The 22,278-nt window shown below is 38.0% G+C and overlaps 2 long non-coding RNA genes across 2 annotated transcripts; both read right to left on the reverse strand.

Moving 5' to 3' along the window:
* Window positions 1-4,887: 4,887 nt before the first annotated feature.
* LOC135611764 (uncharacterized) lies at window positions 4,888-5,553 on the reverse strand. The gene is made up of 2 exons (XR_010486651.1): window positions 5,397-5,553; window positions 4,888-5,319 (listed from the first exon to the last, which is right to left on the reverse strand). It is a non-coding gene; the product is annotated as an uncharacterized LOC135611764 (long non-coding RNA).
* An 11,978-nt stretch (window positions 5,554-17,531) lies between these two features.
* LOC135611766 (uncharacterized) lies at window positions 17,532-18,167 on the reverse strand. The gene is made up of 2 exons (XR_010486652.1): window positions 18,041-18,167; window positions 17,532-17,963 (listed from the first exon to the last, which is right to left on the reverse strand). It is a non-coding gene; the product is annotated as an uncharacterized LOC135611766 (long non-coding RNA).
* Between the last annotated feature and the right edge of the window lie 4,111 nt (window positions 18,168-22,278).

Consider the following 22,278-nt stretch of genomic DNA (forward strand, 5'->3'; position numbering starts at 1 on the left):
CCCGCTCCTATTTCGCTGTTGGTGGCGACGCACGGACGTGCGTTTTAATGATCCCCTCACGTCCGTGCGTTTTAATGATCCCCTCACGTCCGTGCGATTTAATGATCCCCTCACGTCCGTCCGTGCGTTTTAATGATCCCCTCACGTCCGTGCGTCGCCATTTTTCTTGGTACTTGCCAAAGGAGAAAACCTTAGGGTCAAATACTCATCTTGTAAATGAGCTTACAACAACATAATCAAATTAATATTTTATTTATAAAAAATTAATTTATTTTAAGCTTTCGATTTTTGGTAAGTTAGTCTACGTCGGTTTTGACACGAATTGAAATGTTTGTCGGCGCTCTCTCTCTGTCTTATAACTATTTTCTTGGCAACGAGAATATGAAAACAAAAATGAACAAACCCTCATCACTCGATAACAGAACAATACCATGAAGAGCAAACCAAAATAACAACAATCCATATCACTTGAATCGAACCAGAACCTTTCATCAACGAGATTAATGTCGAGGAGGTCTCGAGGAAGCAATTTCTTAAAAGCATAAACTCGTCCTCCTCCTTCATCGGCACCTCCTCACCAACTTTGAAACCCGCCGTCTTCAATCAAGTCATTGGGAATAAGGGGTTGGCTGCGCGGGAGAGGGAGGAGTGAAGTATTTAGGATGGTGGAGAGAGAGGGAGGAGAGGAGAGGAGAGCGTGGGCCGTGATTCCTGATCTCGTTTGCGGAGCTGGAGATTGGTATTTCCACTAGGGTTCGCCTACAATCGTGCACCACCAAGAAGGCCGTGACACGTTATTTCTTTTTCAAAACATTTATATCCCAACTTGCTTAAGTTGAATCGACCGACTCTAAGTCAACTCGTAACTCCATTCTAGTCAAGCTTTGTATCCGATTCAAACGTCAGGTCCAGCTCCAAATCTCAATCTGGGCCGTAGGATCACATGATCCTACGATCTTGATCACAAATTTGATGACCGCATCTAATTCAACAGTGAATATATATATATAAAGCATTAGATCTAACCGTGGAGGGGAATATTACAACAGAAATGACGGCTCAAGTGAATAACGTCGAGGACCATTTGCTCTATGCTTAGAGGAGTGTGGAATTATCCCTCTGTATAAAATGCCAAGGTCACCTAACATGAATGGTGTAGTTGAAAGACGAAACTGCATACTTAAAGACATAGTAAGAAATATGATTTTTTAATCTACTTTACCAGAGTCACCCTGAAGAGAAGCAATAAAAACTATAGCTTACATTCTTATAGAGTACCAATTAAAGCAACTACAAAAACACCTTATGAGCTTTGGACCGGAAGAAAGCCTAGTCTAAGACACTTTCATAGGTTGTCTATCTAAGACAAGGCTTTACAGGCCTAACGAAAAGAAATTGGAACCCCAAACAATAAGCAATTATTTTATTGGTTATTCTGAACGATCTAAGGGGTACAAATTTTATAATCCCAAATCAATAAATATTTTTGAGACGAGTATTGCTACAAGGATATTGAGTTTGGGGGGAGAAATAAGGTTAAAGACTTTACGTTTGAGGAAGAATTGGTTCAATTTAATCCAATTTATATAGTTGCCACTGATGTGGTAAATTCAATACCTCAAAAGGATATAGTTATTTCAACTCTCATATAGTATAAGAAAATTATTCATGAGGATCAAACTCAACATCCATAAGAACATATGCCACAAGAGCTAGCACCTTTGTGATGATCCATTAGGGTAAGGAGGAGTGTCATTTCATATGATTATATGGTATTTCTCTGGGAACATGAAAAAAGTAGTGATATGATGGAAGATGATCCAATCAACTTCTGTCAAGCCATAGAGGATTCCAATTCTGATAAGTGGATTAAAGCAATGAATCAAGAGTATAAGTCCATACAAGACAATAAAGTTTGAGAACTTGTCCCATTACTAGAAGGAGTGAAACCTATTGGTTGTAAATGAATTTTTAAAACCAAAGGGGATTCTAATGGTAATGTGGAGAGATATAATGCACGTCTTGTGGCAAAGGGCTATACTCAAAAAGAAGGGATTGACTTTAAATAAACCTCTCCGGTTTTAACGAATGACTCTTTTAGAATAATTATGGCTTTAGCCACACATTTTGATTTGGAGCTCTTTTAGATGGATGTCAAAATAACAATTCTCAATGGAAATATTGATGAAATAATTTATATGGTACAACCAGAATACTTTGTATCAAAAGAACCTAAAGAAAATAATATGTAAATTGATAAAATCTATCTATGAGATAAAACATATTGAATCTTGGATTTTGACGATGAAATCAATTAATGAGTTTACGATCTAATGTACATTTAAGTGACGTAGGACTATATTCAATCAGGAAAGATAAATTGATTAAAGCGGTGGAATCAAAAGTTGGGCTAAAATGGAACATGTTAGAAGATTGGATGTCGGACCGGAGGAATGGTCGACATATCAGCAGAAGGCTTCGTGCCATGAGTTCGAGCATCGGGCCAAAAGGATCAGACATTGCACTAAGGAGATCGGGTGTTGCGGATATCAACATGTCGATTGGGCAATACATCATAAGAGAGGACGATATGCCGAAGGTTCGGGTGAAGCATCGGATGAACCAATGACATGTTGGATAACTTAGAATTCTTACTTATAATAATTTGTCTAGATCGAAGTAGTTTTAGTTCTAATTGGATTGTTTAGAATGTAATTAGACCAACTCAATTATGGGTTAACTCGGCCTGAATTGGGGTTATTTTGGGCCAAGTGGAAGGCCCAATTAGTGACCCATAGTTGGCCCAAGCTGTGACACTGCCAGTTTAGGTGATAATATTGCTCAGATACAATCTCCCAGACTGTGTTAGGCGATGGTACCACCTAGTCTCAAACTAGCAGGCGGTGGTATTGCTAGTACCCCGAAAACCCAAGATGAGATCATTTGGTCCCTAAATTTGAATTCATTTGGGGCCTAAAAAAGCCCTACTCATCCTTACTCAGTAAACACATCAATTGTGAGTTAAAGAAAAGAAAAATGCTATAGTAATATTATAAAAACTCGTCTCAAGCTCTCAGTATTATATATGAAGTTTAAGAGAGAGGTGAGGTTGTAAAGGTTATCTCCTAAACCGGTGAAAAGGAGAAAATGGGTGTAAAAGGATAGTTGATCTTCCTCCGTTGAAAGAAGATCGATAGTGAAAGCCGATGGCCTTGAGTGAAGAGGAATCAGGAGTGGATGCAGGTCACGATGATCGAACCACTATAAAACTTAGTTTGTATTTATATTTTGTTTTTTACCTTTATTGCAAACTGCTTTACTTGCTCATTACATTTTTATGAACGTTTTCGAGTTAAACATATTTCCAATATGATTTTATCGAACGAAATTTTCGAATCGATGTAATTTTTATCGTAAGCACTAATTCACACTCCCCCCCTCTTAGTGCCGATTTCGATCCTAACAAAACAAACATCCTTTTAGTAGTATCACAAATTTCATCAAGTAATTATCTCATTTGGTTTTAAGATGAATGTTGTTGATGATTGCATGTATCATAAATTCAGTGGGAGCAAATTTATTTTACTAATATTTTATATGGATGACATTCTGCTTGCCACTAATGATATAGACATATTGCACGAAACCAAGAGATTTTTATCTAGAAATTTTGAGATGAAAGATCTTGGTGATGCCCCTTTTGTATTAGGAATCCAGATACACCGAGATAGATCGCGAGGTATTCTAGGATTATTACAAAGGAACTATATCGATAAAGTACTCAAAAGGTTTAGCATATAGGATTGTAAACCAGGAGACACCCCTATCACAAAGGGAGACAAGTTCAGTCTCAATTAGTGCCTTAAAAAAAATCTGGAAACTTAAGAAATGCAGAAGATTTCCTATGCATTAGCTTTAGGGAGTCTAATGTATGCACAGGTTTGTACGCGTCAAGATATAATGTACATTGTTGGAATGTTAGATAGATACTTAAGCAATCATGGAATGAATCATTGGAATGTAGCTAAAAGAGTCATGAGATATTTAAAGAGAACAAAAGATCATATGGGAGATCAGACCATTTGAAGATCATTGGATATTCTGACTCCGATTTTACTAGATGCTAAGACAATATGATTTAATATTCTCCGACACATTCAAAAATAATAATTAATTATAAAAATAATATATAATTAATCTAGAATTATACACATGAATACATTTAATGAGACTTATATTTTATAATTTATAATTTATACAAATACTATATTGTGGAGCATGACATAGTTGTAATATGCTTAGACATCTAAGATTACAATTAATTAAAGGTCAAAGAGAGTTAAGTTGGTAATTGCTGATTTATTTGGCAAATCAAAAATTTATGGCTATTGAATTGACTTGCTAAATACATAAGAAAGATCAGAAAAACTCAACCATATGACTTTAACTTAGTGTAAAAAAAAATCTAATTAATGAAATACGATGTTAATTTAAAGCTGAAGTAAATGCATTCTGAAAGTAGAAATTTATTCAGAAAAAAGGAAAGAAAAAAGTGTAAGAGTTGTTTGTATTAGTTTGAAAATAGTATCTCATTCATTTCAATATAGTGCTACTTGATTAACCTCTCATCAGATTCTATCGTTATTGTTGGAGAAGCATCTTATGCTTATATTTACAGTGTGCAAAACTAGGAGGAAAAAGAAAGGCCATGCTCAACATCAAACACAATGAAAAAGTATTGCATTTCGGAAGGAGATTATTATCAAACCATGAGTGCTTTCAACGTTCCCAAAAATGACGGCACAGTTCCAGTGGAAGAATAGTCAATACTCTGAAATTTGGAACCTATTTTTCTGAAGCAAAATCTCAAAATATATTATGCTGCAATGGAGCAATGGTTCAGTTCTTTTCATTGCAATCTGAGGCCATCAAAAAATTACAATCTGTCCAGAAAATTCAGACGTAAGTGAATTTGAACGATCCCTCCAAGTACTTCAACATCAAGGTCATTCTTCTTCCTCTCCTTTTACAACATCAACACTTGCTTTGATTTCAGAAGACTCACTTACAAGTAACATAAGCTCCTTGAAAAAGAAGTCTAACTTATTGCAGTCAAAATCTTCGATTGCCGATGATACTGTCGCTTTTGATCTTTGATGAGATTGTTTATTTTCTTGTTGTAGTTGAAAGTGATACATTCTCAGAGCATCGTCCGTGGAAATCTCTTGAACGGGCTTGTAAAGACTTTGAAACGTGCATCTGTCTTCAAGCTTCTTAACTAACTTTTCTTTGAATTGATCTGGGAGGTTTACAAATGCACTACGAAATAATGTAGGAAAAATAAGATACCAAAATTCTTCTGCAGAAAGAGATCAGTAAATACTATCACTTTTCACCTTGTGATGCCTCTAACAATTCCCCATTTGTAACCACTGCTTGCAGATTGCTTAAACCCAATGTTGAAGCCCTCTTGGGCAGAAGCTTCCTTTCCTGCAGATATACCATCTCGATAACCCATATAAACTTTTGTCAAGGGTTCCATATGATACATCCTCAAGTTTAAAGCCCTAAAAGTTTTACTATGAAGAGTTTTGGACAAAGGATATGCATATCATTTATAGATTGCAAGGATACTGTATAAAATTGATCATAACGCCTCTTCTGTTCTCTGTTTAAGTCAGCATCTGAGATTTCATTCAGAAGCCCATCATCACACCAAGAATCATCAGAAGCATGCTCTGGAACTAAAACTAACTCATTAGCATATTAAACTTTGTATTTGGTCAAAACAACCATGGCAGTATATCATACAACTTCCACAAAAGGCATCATGTAAATGCTACATAAACACCAAAGAGACCAAAATGTCATCTAATATATCCATAATATAGTCACTAATTTGAGGAAGAATGAAATTAAAATTTTAGTTTTGATGAAACTATACTCTGCACATGAATTGCTATGCATGCATCTAGGCCAATCAAATTCAATCGTCTCTGACTTTAAAGGAACAATTCATTCGATTCCAAAATCTCCACATGTGCATGCTCGCTCAATAGCAGAAATGAAAAAGAAACAGTAAAACAATATGATGCATGAGCAATTAAATTAATTTATTAATAAAATAAATTTAATTTGTTTAGAGATATTTTACATATGTAATAACATGAAAATATCTACTCAACGAGGAGAAAAAGAAAGAAAAAATACAACAAAAAAGAAATCATATTATTGAAAATTACAAATCTTGATTGAATATCTTAAAGATTCATCTCTATAAAGATGAAAGATTATCAATCAAAAATATCATGAAGAGAGGAAGACTATTTCTCAAATCAAATCAGAAACGAAGAACAAGATATCATATATTTGATTTGATGCGATTGTAATTTTTTAAATTTCTGTAATTTTCTTTTTATTCTTATACTTGAGCATATAAAAATGGGCTATAACATTGTAATGTATGAATAAAAAAAGGATCCATGAATCAAGTTTTTTTCCTTTCCCACCTTGTGAGGCATGCGGAGGTGCAAGACTTCTATCCTAGGAGTGTTATCTTTGAGCCAATTGGATAGTTATACATTTGCTTATTATTTTTAGTTATTATCTTTCACTTTTCTCTTTCTATTCCTCCACTATGAAAGTAATTTGTTGTTGCTCGTCCTACATGCCAACCAATATTGAACACTTCAAAATTAAATATACCATCACATAAGTCTCAGAGATATAACCGCAGTGCCTCACCACAATGCTAAAAACTTTGCAAATATCTAGTATTGGTAACAAACCTCATAGCAAACTTTTTACCTTCATCCTCTTGTGATGATCTAAGCATGTCCTACAAATAAATCAATTTGTTCCAAAGAGAAACAGAAGAATAGAAATAGCAGGTGCCACCAATTCCACCAAGTAAACCTTTTTCATATAAAAATATGACCAAAAGTATCAAATTTATGAGGAAAAAAAAAGCTCACTGAGGGAAAGAACAAGGGTGATCTAGAAGTTGTCCGCTTGCGGAGGGAGGGCAGCCATCAGAGTTAGAGCTTATCGGGAGAATCACATCAATCGGATCGATAAGCAGCAAAAACACATAGTCCTAGATTAATCATGAGGACCAGATTGATGGCGGAAAAGAATCTTGCACTGCATCTTCTTTAGGGTTTTCGAACTAGAAAAGTGCGAGAAGGGAATTGGGGGCTAACCGTGAAGTTCTGAACAAGATATGGTCGATTGTAATGCATTAAATAAATTTGTGAGAGAGTAGGGAACTCTCTTCTTTCCTTAGAGAGAGAAGCTCTGGGTTTCTAAGGCGATAAGGACAACCCCATTGCCTTCTCCCTCCTTAATTCCACCTTTGATGCGACCCAACCACACCCTTCCCCACCCCCCCCCGCCCCCAACTACTGGCTTCACATCCCCTACTTGGCTCTCTCCTTGCATCCATTGTTGTTCCCCTCCCTAGGGTGTCATCATCTTCTTCTGTGGTGTCGATCCCTTCAGTTAGGGTTCCTAGAGTGATGCCAAGCCAGACCCCTAAGGTTTTCTCCTTTGGCAAGTACCAAGAAAAATGGGCCACTCCATCGGGATCCTTCCAATGCCCCTCCGCCTTCCAAGAAGAGCCAATTGGATGGCCCTTTCACTGGAAAGAGCATCTCTTAGGCATTGATGTTAATTGGTCCTTCATATGGGCCAGATGCAAGTTCACTACTATCTTCTTCTTTGTTTAACCGGATCTATGATGCTTCTAAGGATTTCATCGAATTTGACGAAAAAACTCCTCATGAATGGCAAAAACCTTGAATATCTAGATTGATCAATCATTTCCTCCGACTTCGACTTTGGATTTCCTGAAATATGTGGTTTCTCACTAATGGAAATGTTCTTTGGTGTCCCAAGTGATCAATTTGGCTTAAGGTTTTTATTTGCTTTCAATTTTTTTCTAAAGCGGAGGTTGTTCGCATCCTCACCGAGGGACCATGGACCATTCGAGGGGAGGTTTTGTATCTGATGCCCAAGAAAGCTAATTTCCAGCCTCTCACAGAGAGGATCTCATCTGTCCCTATCTAGGTGTAGTTCGTCAATCTTCCTTTGGAGTACTGGAACAGAATGTGTTATTAATCTTGGTTCTCTCCTAGGTCGTCCCCTAAAGAATGATGAATGTTCTTTCTCGTTTGAAAGGGGTCGATATGTAAGGTTAGTATAGAAATCGATCTTTCAAAACCCCATAAGCAGTATGACTGGGTCACCTAAAGAAAGGAATTTTCCAAACTGTTTCATATGAGAATTTACCTTTGGTGTGTTTCAAGTATAGTTGTGTGGGTCATAAAGTGGATTTGCCCTCTAGTTTCGATGACTTCTTTGACTTCCTCCCTTGTTTTTCTGGACTCTTCTCACAAGGCCGACCCCCAAAAGGGTGTGGAGCAACCCCCTTCCGATTTAGATGGCTCTATTACCCTAAGGGAGGTTGGGTCTTCTCACTTAGAGCTGGACCTCTTTGGTCCATGGATTAAAGTTGAGAAGCGTTGCCCGATTGGTCGTCGGCACAGCCAAGCCAACGCTGATCGAAATCGATCGGAATAGGGGGGTGGCGTGGTGCCATGTCGAGGAAGCGATCGAGGCCATTGGTTTCCTCTGCTCCTTGAGATATTGGCACACATACAGGTCACATGCCCCCTACACTATAAGAAAAATAGTTATTAACCATGAACAAAAGTTGTCACTAAAAGAATTAGTGCAAAATGAGCCATCACTAGCTTCCGTCAGCATAGATCTCGTGGCTAAAAGTTTTAGTAACAAAAAAAGACACATATGTCATTAAATTATAGTTTTTAGTGATAGTTTATATTTGTAGCTAAAACATTAAATTCTATCGCTAAAAATAAATAAATTGATAAATTAATATTTCTGTGACAACAATTGGTTATGAACACTTCTGTCACTAAAAGAATTGACTAACAATTTTAGTGACAATATAATTAACTCTTACTGATTAAATGGAAAAGATAATAATAATTTAGTGATGGCTTGACCTGTCACTAAAATATAAAAAAAATTAGTAATGGATTATTTGAGTGTCACTATACTGTCAATAATAATTTTATTAATTACCTATCAATTTTTAATAATTTCAAAATCATACCAAAACTTTTTCATAAATTCAAGATAAAATTATTGATATTTGAAACTTCACATTACAATCTTTATTTTATCCAAAAATCAATATCAAAGTGAGACAATTATAAATTCCACATCATCTCGAAAAAAAATACATCAAGATATCTTTATATCTTCATTCTTGAACTCTCCTTTGTCATCTTGTGCATCTTGCGTGAAGTCACAATTGCACAATATATACAGACAAGTCACAATTGTTAGAGTTGCATAGTAGAGTTGAATAGTCCATCACTATTATCCCATGTTTGCAAATGCAAATGGTTAAGAAGGTGAGGAAACTGAAACCCTATTCTTCACACATTATTTCTTGCTATTATACTATGGAGGTATATGCAAGTTTTCCTTTATGTCAACCTACTGCTGACATTACATACTTTTTATTTTCAGAGTTAAGAACTGTTGTATATGAAAATAAAAGCAATTTTATGGTTGATTTCATTGATAAAACATAAACATGTCAAGATTGTTAGCAGTCCATAACAAGTTTCTAGTGTACTGCAGCCTAAAATTGGAATCCAAAATCAGATTAAAGCTTTCTAAAAGATATACCTCTTAAGTGAAGTAAAGCAGCATGCAAGCTTAGATATATCAGTGTTGCCAAGCATTGAAATAAAGTGATATAGAAACAGAAAATATCGAAGTCAAGTTCATCTTCCTAAGCGAGGGGAGGCCCGAAGCGCGTCGCTTGGGCGCTCGCCCGAGCCCAGGCGTCGGGCGAGCACCCGGGTTAAACCCAGCGACCGAACCAGCGTTTTAGGTCTGGTTCAATCTCCGGTGCTTTAGTTGGTCCAATCGAACCAACTAAAGCACCGATATCAGCCTTCTTCTCACGACTTCCCCAACTCTAACCCCGCTCGCCACTTCCACTCCCACTGCCGCTGCCACTGCTACCGCTATCGCTGCCACTATCGTCGCTCGTCGCTCTTGCTCTCGCTGCCGCTGCCACTGTCGTCGCTCGCCGCTCCCGCTCTCGCTCCCCCCTGCTCGCTGCTACCGCTGCCACTATCGCCGCTCCCGCTGCCACTACTCGCTGTTACTACTGTCGCTGCCACTATCGTCGCTCGCCACTCCTGCTCCCGTTGACACTGTTGCCGCTCCCGCTGCTTCTGCTCGCTACTACTGCTGCTGCTGCCACTATCGCCGCTCGCCGCTCCTACTCCCGCTACTCGTTACTACCACTGTCGTTGCCACTGTCGCCGCTCCCGTTGCCATCGCTCGCCGCTACCGCTGCCGCTGCCACTATCGCTTCTCGTTGCTACCGCTGCCGCTGCTCTCAGTCAGTAGCCTCAGTCTTCCTCTTACTCACACTCTTCTTACTTCAATAGTATACTGTTATCAATATATTAACAATATGCTACTAACCAAGGTTCGTCGTACCGTACCGTACAGGCGTTTCGACCCGAGCTCGGTACGGTACGGTACGGTACCGGTGTACCGGGCGGTACATCAGGGCGTACCGAACAATTTTATACTTTTTTCATACTGTAGCACTGTAGCGGTATCGGGCGATCCGCATACCGGTAACCTATCAGATCGGTACGTACCGCCGGGTACGGATGGTACGCTTCGGTATGATAGACCTTGCTACTAACTATATACTAGTAATAGTATTTTTATTTATTAGATTAATAATATATTATTTTGATTTTAATACTATTAATTTTTTTTTATTTATAATTATTATTAGGTTTCAGAATAAATGATATATTTTTATTTAAATAAATATATTTATTAATTATATTATATATTTTTATATTTTAGCGTCTCGCTTCACTCAGACGAACGCCTAGCACCTCGGACGTTTTTGGACCTTAGCACCTTTTGGCACCTAGCGCCTTTTCAATCAATGCTTGTAACAAAATTGCAAACTCTCTTTAATGCATCTCAACTCCCAAAGCTTTGACAACACAACAACTTATAGCTAAACAATGAAAAACAAGACCAAGTTTATATACCATTTATGCCCTCCATTCCAGCTCTGACAATAGGCCGAGCACTTGAGTAGCTGCGGAAGGACCAAAAACTCTTATCTACAAAACATAAATAAATGTTACACAATGGCACTTCCCGTGATTCACCATCCAAATTCGAGCAATCAACAATCCAAATAACATAATTAATCAAATTAAAGCCCCACGCCCCCACAATCCAAACCCTAATTGAGATTTCCCAAGAGGATCCGCCACGATGAACCTCACGAGAAACATAGAAGAAAAGGCGTAATCCAAATAGAACCGAGAATCCACGCAGAACAAATACAACCCTGAGCAATTAAACGGAAATCGAGACGAGCTCCATAGCAAAAGAAACAAGAGCATATCAATGCGTCGCAATAGGAACGGGGTAGGAGAAAGGAGTGGAGGCAAACCTGGGGGCAGGGCCCGACGACGGGATCGATCGCCTGAGGAGCAAAGGTAGGGGTTTTCGACGAGCGGGACAACTGGGTGGGACGAGTGAAGCTCCGTCTCTCGATCTCGTCTTCCTCGCCCGCTCCTATTTCGCTGTTGGTGGCGACGCACGGACGTGAGGGGATCATTAAATCGCAACTACAGAGAGAAGCAGTGTAGAACGAGGAGGTCGAGGAGCAGTGACGGCCAGGACCGAAGAGCCAAGTAAGAATCCGCCATTTCCACCGTCTCTCTCTCTCACTCTCCCTGCCTCCGGGGGTGATATGGCGAGGGCGTCTCATGCTTAGTGACGCGGTTGATATCGGATTCGGGGAGTGGCCTCCGGAGCCGTCGGATCCGGGTGGGGTTGCAGCCGCCGCCGTTCTCCCTGTAGTTGCGATTTAATGATCCCCTCACGTCCGTGCGTTTTAATGATCCCCTCACGTTCCTCGCCCGCTCCTATTTCGCTGTTGGTGGCGACGCACGGACGTGCGTTTTAATGATCCCCTCACGTCCGTGCGTTTTAATGATCCCCTCACGTCCGTGCGTTCTCCGCTCAAAATGGTGACGCACGGACGTGAGGGGATCATTAAAACGCACGGACGGACGTGAGGGGATCATTAAATCGCACGGACGTGAGGGGATCATTAAAACGCACGGACGTGAGGGGATCATTAAAACGCACGTCCGTGCGTCGCCACTAACAGCGAAATAGGAGCGGGCGAGGAACGTGAGGGGATCATTAAAACTCACGGACGTGAGGGGATCATTAAATCGCAACTACAGGGAGAACGGCGGCGGCTGCAACCCCACCAGGATCCGACGGCTCCGGAGGCCACTCCCCGAATCCGATATCAACCGCGTCACTAAGCATGAGACGCCCTCGCCATATCACCCCCGGAGGCAGGGAGAGTGAGAGAGAGAGACGGTGGAAATGGCGGATTCTTACTTGGCTCTTCGGTCCTGGCCGTCACTGCTCCTCGACCTCCTCGTTCTACACTGCTTCTCTCTGTAGTTGCGATTTAATGATCCCCTCACGTCCGTGCGTTTTAATGATCCCCTCACGTTCCTCGCCCGCTCCTATTTCGCTGTTGGTGGCGACGCACGGACGTGCGTTTTAATGATCCCCTCACGTCCGTGCGTTTTAATGATCCCCTCACGTCCGTGCGATTTAATGATCCCCTCACGTCCGTCCGTGCGTTTTAATGATCCCCTCACGTCCGTGCGTCGCCATTTTTCTTGGTACTTGCCAAAGGAGAAAACCTTAGGGTCAAATACTCATCTTGTAAATGAGCTTACAACAACATAATCAAATTAATATTTTATTTATAAAAAATTAATTTATTTTAAGCTTTCGATTTTTGGTAAGTTAGTCTACGTCGGTTTTGACACGAATTGAAATGTTTGTCGGCGCTCTCTCTCTGTCTTAGAACTATTTTCTTGGCAACGAGGATATGAAAACAAAAATGAACAAACCCTCATCACTCGATAACAGAACAATACCATGAAGAGCAAACCAAAATAACAACAATCCATATCACTTCAATCGAACCAGAACCTTTCATCAACGAGATTAATGTCGAGGAGGTCTCGAGGAAGCAATTTCTTAAAAGCATAAACTCGTCCTCCTCCTTCATCGGCACCTCCTCACCAACTTTGAAACCCGCCGTCTTCAATCAAGTCATTGGGAATAAGGGGTTGGCTGCGCGGGAGAGGGAGGAGTGAAGTATTTAGGATGGTGGAGAGAGAGGGAGGAGAGGAGAGGAGAGCGTGGGCCGTGATTCCTGATCTCGTTTGCGGAGCTGGAGATTGGTATTTCCACTAGGGTTCGCCTACAATCGCGCACCACCAAGAAGGCCGTGACACGTTATTTCTTTTTCAAAACATTTATATCCCAACTTGCTTAAGTTGAATCGACCGACTCTAAGTCAACTCGTAACTCCATTCTAGTCAAGCTTTGTATCCGATTCAAACGTCAGGTCCAGCTCCAAATCTCAATCTGGGCCGTAGGATCACATGATCCTACGATCTTGATCACAAATTTGATGACCGCATCTAATTCAACAGTGAATATATATATATATATATATATAAAGCATTAGATCTAACCGTGGAGGGGAATATTACAACAGAAATGACGGCTCAAGTGAATAACGTCGAGGACCATTTGCTCTATGCTTAGAGGAGTGTGGAATTATCCCTCTGTATAAAATGCCAAGGTCACCTAACATGAATGGTGTAGTTGAAAGACGAAACTGCATACTTAAAGACATAGTAAGAAATATGATTTTTTAATCTACTTTGCCAGAGTCACCCTGAAGAGAAGCAATAAAAACTATAGCTTACATTCTTATAGAGTACCAATTAAAGCAACTACAAAAACACCTTATGAGCTTTGGACCGGAAGAAAGCCTAGTCTAAGACACTTTCATAGGTTGTCTATCTAAGACAAGGCTTTACAGGCCTAACGAAAAGAAATTGGAACCCCAAATAATAAGCAATTATTTTATTGGTTATTCTGAACGATCTAAGGGGTACAAATTTTATAATCCCAAATCAATAAATATTTTTGAGACGAGTATTGCTACAAGGATATTGAGTTTGGGGGGAGAAATAAGGTTAAAGACTTTACGTTTGAGGAAGAATTGGTTCAATTTAATCCAATTTATATAGTTGCCACTGATGTGGTAAATTCAATACCTCAAAAGGATATAGTTATTTCAACTCTCATATAGTATAAGAAAATTATTCATGAGGATCAAACTCAACATCCATAAGAACATATGCCACAAGAGCTAGCACCTTTGTGATGATCCATTAGGGTAAGGAGGAGTGTCATTTCATATGATTATATGGTATTTCTCTGGGAACATGAAAAAAGTAGTGATATGATGGAAGATGATCCAATCAACTTCTGTCAAGCCATAGAGGATTCCAATTCTGATAAGTGGATTAAAGCAATGAATCAAGAGTATAAGTCCATACAAGACAATAAAGTTTGAGAACTTGTCCCATTACTAGAAGGAGTGAAACCTATTGGTTGTAAATGAATTTTTAAAACCAAAGGGGATTCTAATGGTAATGTGGAGAGATATAATGCACGTCTTGTGGCAAAGGGCTATACTCAAAAAGAAGGGATTGACTTTAAATAAACCTCTCCGGTTTTAACGAATGACTCTTTTAGAATAATTATGGCTTTAGCCACACATTTTGATTTGGAGCTCTTTTAGATGGATGTCAAAATAACAATTCTCAATGGAAATATTGATGAAATAATTTATATGGTACAACCAGAATACTTTGTATCAAAAGAACCTAAAGAAAATAATATGTAAATTGATAAAATCTATCTATGAGATAAAACATATTGAATCTTGGATTTTGACGATGAAATCAATTAATGAGTTTACGATCTAATGTACATTTAAGTGACGTAGGACTATATTCAATCAGGAAAGATAAATTGATTAAAGCGGTGGAATCAAAAGTTGGGCTAAAATGGAACATGTCAGAAGATTGGATGTCGGACCGGAGGAATGGTCGACATATCAGCAGAAGGCTTCGTGCCATGAGTTCGAGCATCGGGCCAAAAGGATCAGACATTGCACTAAGGAGATCGGGTGTTGCGGATATCAACATGTCGATTGGGCAATACATCATAAGAGAGGACGATATGCCGAAGGTTCGGGTGAAGCATCGGATGAACCAATGACATGTTGGATAACTTAGAATTCTTACTTATAATAATTTGTCTAGATCGAAGTAGTTTTAGTTCTAATTGGATTGTTTAGAATGTAATTAGACCAACTCAATTATGGGTTAACTCGGCCTGAATTGGGGTTATTTTGGGCCAAGTGGAAGGCCCAATTAGTGACCCATAGTTGGCCCAAGCTGTGACACTGCCAGTTTAGGTGATAATATTGCTCAGATACAATCTCCCAGACTGTGTTAGGCGATGGTACCACCTAGTCTCAAACTAGCAGGCGGTGGTATTGCTAGTACCCCGAAAACCCAAGATGAGATCATTTGGTCCCTAAATTTGAATTCATTTGGGGCCTAAAAAAGCCCTACTCATCCTTACTCAGTAAACACATCAATTGTGAGTTAAAGAAAAGAAAAATGCTATAGTAATATTATAAAAACTCGTCTCAAGCTCTCAGTATTATATATGAAGTTTAAGAGAGAGGTGAGGTTGTAAAGGTTATCTCCTAAACCGGTGAAAAGGAGAAAATGGGTGTAAAAGGATAGTTGATCTTCCTCCGTTGAAAGAAGATCGATAGTGAAAGCCGATGGCCTTGAGTGAAGAGGAATCAGGAGTGGATGCAGGTCACGATGATCGAACCACTATAAAACTTAGTTTGTATTTATATTTTGTTTTTTACCTTTATTGCAAACTGCTTTACTTGCTCATTACATTTTTATGAACGTTTTCGAGTTAAACATATTTCCAATATGATTTTATCGAACGAAATTTTCGAATCGATGTAATTTTTATCGTAAGCACTAATTCACACTCCCCCCCTCTTAGTGCCGATTTCGATCCTAACAAAACAAACATCCTTTTAGTAGTATCACAAATTTCATCAAGTAATTATCTCATTTGGTTTTAAGATGAATGTTGTTGATGATTGCATGTATCATAAATTCAGTGGGAGCAAATTTATTTTACTAATATTTTATATGGATGACATTCTGCTTGCCACTAATGATATAGACATATTGCACGAAACCAAGAGATTTTTATCTAGAAATTTTGAGATGAAAGATCTTGGTGATGCCCCTTTTGTATTAGGAATCCAGATACACCGAGATAGATCGCGAGGTATTCTAGGATTATTACAAAGGAACTATATCGATAAAGTACTCAAAAGGTTTAGCATATAGGATTGTAAACCAGGAGACACCCCTATCACAAAGGGAGACAAGTTCAGTCTCAATTAGTGCCTTAAAAAAAATCTAGAAACTTAAGAAATGCAGAAGATTTCCTATGCATTAGCTTTAGGGAGTCTAATGTATGCACAGGTTTGTACGCGTCAAGATATAATGTACATTGTTGAAATGTTAGATAGATACTTAAGCAATCATGGAATGAATCATTGGAATGTAGCTAAAAGAGTCATGAGATATTTAAAGAGAACAAAAGATCATATGGGAGATCAGACCATTTGAAGATCATTGGATATTCTGACTCCGATTTTACTAGATGCTAAGACAATATGATTTAATATTCTCCGACACATTCAAAAATAATAATTAATTATAAAAATAATATATAATTAATCTAGAATTATACACATGAATACATTTAATGAGACTTATATTTTATAATTTATAATTTATACAAATACTATATTGTGGAGCATGACATAGTTGTAATATGCTTAGACATCTAAGATTACAATTAATTAAAGGTCAAAGAGAGTTAAGTTGGTAATTGCTGATTTATTTGGCAAATCAAAAATTTATGGCTATTGAATTGACTTGCTAAATACATAAGAAAGATCAGAAAAACTCAACCATATGACTTTAACTTAGTGTAAAAAAAAATCTAATTAATGAAATACGATGTTAATTTAAAGCTGAAGTAAATGCATTCTGAAAGTAGAAATTTATTCAGAAAAAAGGAAAGAAAAAAGTGTAAGAGTTGTTTGTATTAGTTTGAAAATAGTATCTCATTCATTTCAATATAGTGCTACTTGATTAACCTCTCATCAGATTATATCGTTATTGTTGGAGAAGCATCTTATGCTTATATTTACAGTGTGCAAAACTAGGAGGAAAAAGAAAGGCCATGCTCAACATCAAACACAATGAAAAAGTATTGCATTTCGGAAGGAGATTATTATCAAACCATGAGTGCTTTCAACGTTCCCAAAAATGACGGCACAGTTCCAGTGGAAGAATAGTCAATACTCTGAAATTTGGAACCTATTTTTCTGAAGCAAAATCTCAAAATATATTATGCTGCAATGGAGCAATGGTTCAGTTCTTTTCATTGCAATCTGAGGCCATCAAAAAATTACAATCTGTCCAGAAAATTCAGACGTAAGTGAATTTGAACGATCCCTCCAAGTACTTCAACATCAAGGTCATTCTTCTTCCTCTCCTTTTACAACATCAACACTTGCTTTGATTTCAGAAGACTCACTTACAAGTAACATAAGCTCCTTGAAAAAGAAGTCTAACTTATTGCAGTCAAAATCTTCGATTGCCGATGATACTGTCGCTTTTGATCTTTGATGAGATTGTTTATTTTCTTGTTGTAGTTGAAAGTGATACATTCTCAGAGCATCGTCCGTGGAAATCTCTTGAACGGGCTTGTAAAGACTTTGAAACGTGCATCTGTCTTCAAGCTTCTTAACTAACTTTTCTTTGAATTGATCTGGGAGGTTTACAAATGCACTACGAAATAATGTAGGAAAAATAAGATACCAAAATTCTTCTGCAGAAAGAGATCAGTAAATACTATCACTTTTCACCTTGTGATGCCTCTAACAATTCCCCATTTGTAACCACTGCTTGCAGATTGCTTAAACCCAATGTTGAAGCCCTCTTGGGCAGAAGCTTCCTTTCCTGCAGATATACCATCTCGATAACCCATATAAACTTTTGTCAAGGGTTCCATATGATACATCCTCAAGTTTAAAGCCCTAAAAGTTTTACTATGAAGAGTTTTGGACAAAGGATATGCATATCATTTATAGATTGCAAGGATACTGTATAAAATTGATCATAACGCCTCTTCTGTTCTCTGTTTAAGTCAGCATCTGAGATTTCATTCAGAAGCCCATCATCACACCAAGAATCATCAGAAGCATGCTCTGGAACTAAAACTAACTCATTAGCATATTAAACTTTGTATTTGGTCAAAACAACCATGGCAGTATATCATACAACTTCCACAAAAGGCATCATGTAAATGCTACATAAACACCAAAGAGACCAAAATGTCATCTAATATATCCATAATATAGTCACTAATTTGAGGAAGAATGAAATTAAAATTTTAGTTTTGATGAAACTATACTCTGCACATGAATTGCTATGCATGCATCTAGGCCAATCAAATTCAATCGTCTCTGACTTTAAAGGAACAATTCATTCGATTCCAAAATCTCCACATGTGCATGCTCGCTCAATAGCAGAAATGAAAAAGAAACAGTAAAACAATATGATGCATGAGCAATTAAATTAATTTATTAATAAAATAAATTTAATTTGTTTAGAGATATTTTACATATGTAATAACATGAAAATATCTACTCAACGAGGAGAAAAAGAAAGAAAAAATACAACAAAAAAGAAATCATATTATTGAAAATTACAAATCTTGATTGAATATCTTAAAGATTCATCTCTATAAAGATGAAAGATTATCAATCAAAAATATCATGAAGAGAGGAAGACTATTTCTCAAATCAAATCAGAAACGAAGAACAAGATATCATATATTTGATTTGATGCGATTGTAATTTTTTAAATTTCTGTAATTTTCTTTTTATTCTTATACTTGAGCATATAAAAATGGGCTATAACATTGTAATGTATGAATAAAAAAAGGATCCATGAATCAAGTTTTTTTCCTTTCCCACCTTGTGAGGCATGCGGAGGTGCAAGACTTCTATCCTAGGAGTGTTATCTTTGAGCCAATTGGATAGTTATACATTTGCTTATTATTTTTAGTTATTATCTTTCACTTTTCTCTTTCTATTCCTCCACTATGAAAGTAATTTGTTGTTGCTCGTCCTACATGCCAACCAATATTGAACACTTCAAAATTAAATATACCATCACATAAGTCTCAGAGATATAACCGCAGTGCCTCACCACAATGCTAAAAACTTTGCAAATATCTAGTATTGGTAACAAACCTCATAGCAAACTTTTTACCTTCATCCTCTTGTGATGATCTAAGCATGTCCTACAAATAAATCAATTTATTCCAAAGAGAAACAGAAGAATAGAAATAGCAGGTGCCACCAATTCCACCAAGTAAACCTTTTTCATATAAAAATATGACCAAAAGTATCAAATTTATGAGGAAAAAAAAAGCTCACTGAGGGAAAGAACAAGGGTGATCTAGAAGTTGTCCGCTTGCGGAGGGAGGGCAGCCATCAGAGTTAGAGCTTATCGGGAGAATCACATCAATCGGATCGATAAGCAGCAAAAACACATAGTCCTAGATTAATCATGAGGACCAGATTGATGGCGGAAAAGAATCTTGCACTGCATCTTCTTTAGGGTTTTCGAACTAGAAAAGTGCGAGAAGGGAATTGGGGGCTAACCGTGAAGTTCTGAACAAGATATGGTCGATTGTAATGCATTAAATAAATTTGTGAGAGAGTAGGGAACTCTCTTCTTTCCTTAGAGAGAGAAGCTCTGGGTTTCTAAGGCGATAAGGACAACCCCATTGCCTTCTCCCTCCTTAATTCCACCTTTGATGCGACCCAACCACACCCTTCCCCACCCCCCCCCGCCCCCAACTACTGGCTTCACATCCCCTACTTGGCTCTCTCCTTGCATCCATTGTTGTTCCCCTCCCTAGGGTGTCATCATCTTCTTCTGTGGTGTCGATCCCTTCAGTTAGGGTTCCTGGAGTGATGCCAAGCCAGACCCCTAAGGTTTTCTCCTTTGGCAAGTACCAAGAAAAATGGGCCACTCCATCGGGATCCTTCCAATGCCCCTCCGCCTTCCAAGAAGAGCCAATTGGATGGCCCTTTCACTGGAAAGAGCATCTCTTAGGCATTGATGTTAATTGGTCCTTCATATGGGCCAGATGCAAGTTCACTACTATCTTCTTCTTTGTTTAACCGGATCTATGATGCTTCTAAGGATTTCATCGAATTTGACGAAAAAACTCCTCATGAATGGCAAAAACCTTGAATATCTAGTTTGATCAATCATTTCCTCCGACTTCGACTTTGGATTTCCTGAAATATGTGGTTTCTCACTAATGGAAATGTTCTTTGGTGTCCCAAGTGATCAATTTGGCTTAAGGTTTTTTTTTGCTTTCAATTTTTTTCTAAAGCGGAGGTTGTTCGCATCCTCACCGAGGGACCATGGACCATTCGAGGGGAGGTTTTGTATCTGATGCCCAAGAAAGCTAATTTCCAGCCTCTCACAGAGAGGATCTCATCTGTCCCTATCTAGGTGTAGTTCGTCAATCTTCCTTTGGAGTACTGGAACAGAATGTGTTATTAATCTTGGTTCTCTCCTAGGTCGTCCCCTAAAGAATGATGAATGTTCTTTCTCGTTTGAAAGGGGTCGATATGTAAGGTTAGTATAGAAATCGATCTTTCAAAACCCCATAAGCAGTATGACTGGGTCACCTAAAGAAAGGAATTTTCCAAACTGTTTCATATGAGAATTTACCTTTGGTGTGTTTCAAGTATAGTTGTGTGGGTCATAAAGTGGATTTGCCCTCTAGTTTCGATGACTTCTTTGACTTCCTCCCTTGTTTTTCTGGACTCTTCTCACAAGGCCGACCCCCAAAAGGGTGTGGAGCAACCCCCTTCCGATTTAGATGGCTCTATTACCCTAAGGGAGGTTGGGTCTTCTCACTTAGAGCTGGACCTCTTTGGTCCATGGATTAAAGTTGAGAAGCGTTGCCCGATTGGTCGTCGACACAGCCAAGCCAACGCTGATCGAAATCGATCGGAATAGGGGGGTGGGGTGGTGCCATGTCGAGGAAGCGATCGAGGCCATTGGTTTCCTCTGCTCCTTGAGATATTGGCACACATACAGGTCACATGCCCCCTACACTATAAGAAAAATAGTTATTAACCATGAACAAAAGTTGTCACTAAAAGAATTAGTGCAAAATGAGCCATCACTAGCTTCCGTCAGCATAGATCTCGTGGCTAAAAGTTTTAGTAACAAAAAAAGACACATATGTCATTAAATTATAGTTTTTAGTGATAGTTTATATTTGTAGCTAAAACATTAAATTCTATCGCTAAAAATAAATAAATTGATAAATTAATATTTCTGTGACAACAATTGGTTATGAACACTTCTGTCACTAAAAGAATTGACTAACAATTTTAGTGACAATATAATTAACTCTTACTGATTAAATGGAAAAGATAATAATAATTTAGTGATGGCTTGACCTGTCACTAAAATATAAAAAAAATTAGTAATGGATTATTTGAGTGTCACTATACTGTCAATAATAATTTTATTAATTACCTATCAATTTTTAATAATTTCAAAATCATACCAAAACTTTTTCATAAATTCAAGATAAAATTATTGATATTTGAAACTTCACATTACAATCTTTATTTTATCCAAAAATCAATATCAAAGTGAGACAATTATAAATTCCACATCATCTCGAAAAAAAATACATCAAGATATCTTTATATCTTCATTCTTGAACTCTCCTGTGTCATCTTGTGCATCTTGCGTGAAGTCACAATTGCACAATATATACAGACAAGTCACAATTGTTAGAGTTGCATAGTAGAGTTGAATAGTCCATCACTATTATCCCATGTTTGCAAATGCAAATGGTTAAGAAGGTGAGGAAACTGAAACCCTATTCTTCACACATTATTTCTTGCTATTATACTATGGAGGTATATGCAAGTTTTCCTTTATGTCAACCTACTGCTGACATTACATACTTTTTATTTTCAGAGTTAAGAACTGTTGTATATGAAAATAAAAGCAATTTTATGGTTGATTTCATTGATAAAACATAAACATGTCA

Source organism: Musa acuminata, chromosome BXJ2-5 (genome assembly GCF_036884655.1).
Source record: "Musa acuminata AAA Group cultivar baxijiao chromosome BXJ2-5, Cavendish_Baxijiao_AAA, whole genome shotgun sequence".
Classification (NCBI taxonomy): Eukaryota; Viridiplantae; Streptophyta; class Magnoliopsida; order Zingiberales; family Musaceae; genus Musa; species Musa acuminata.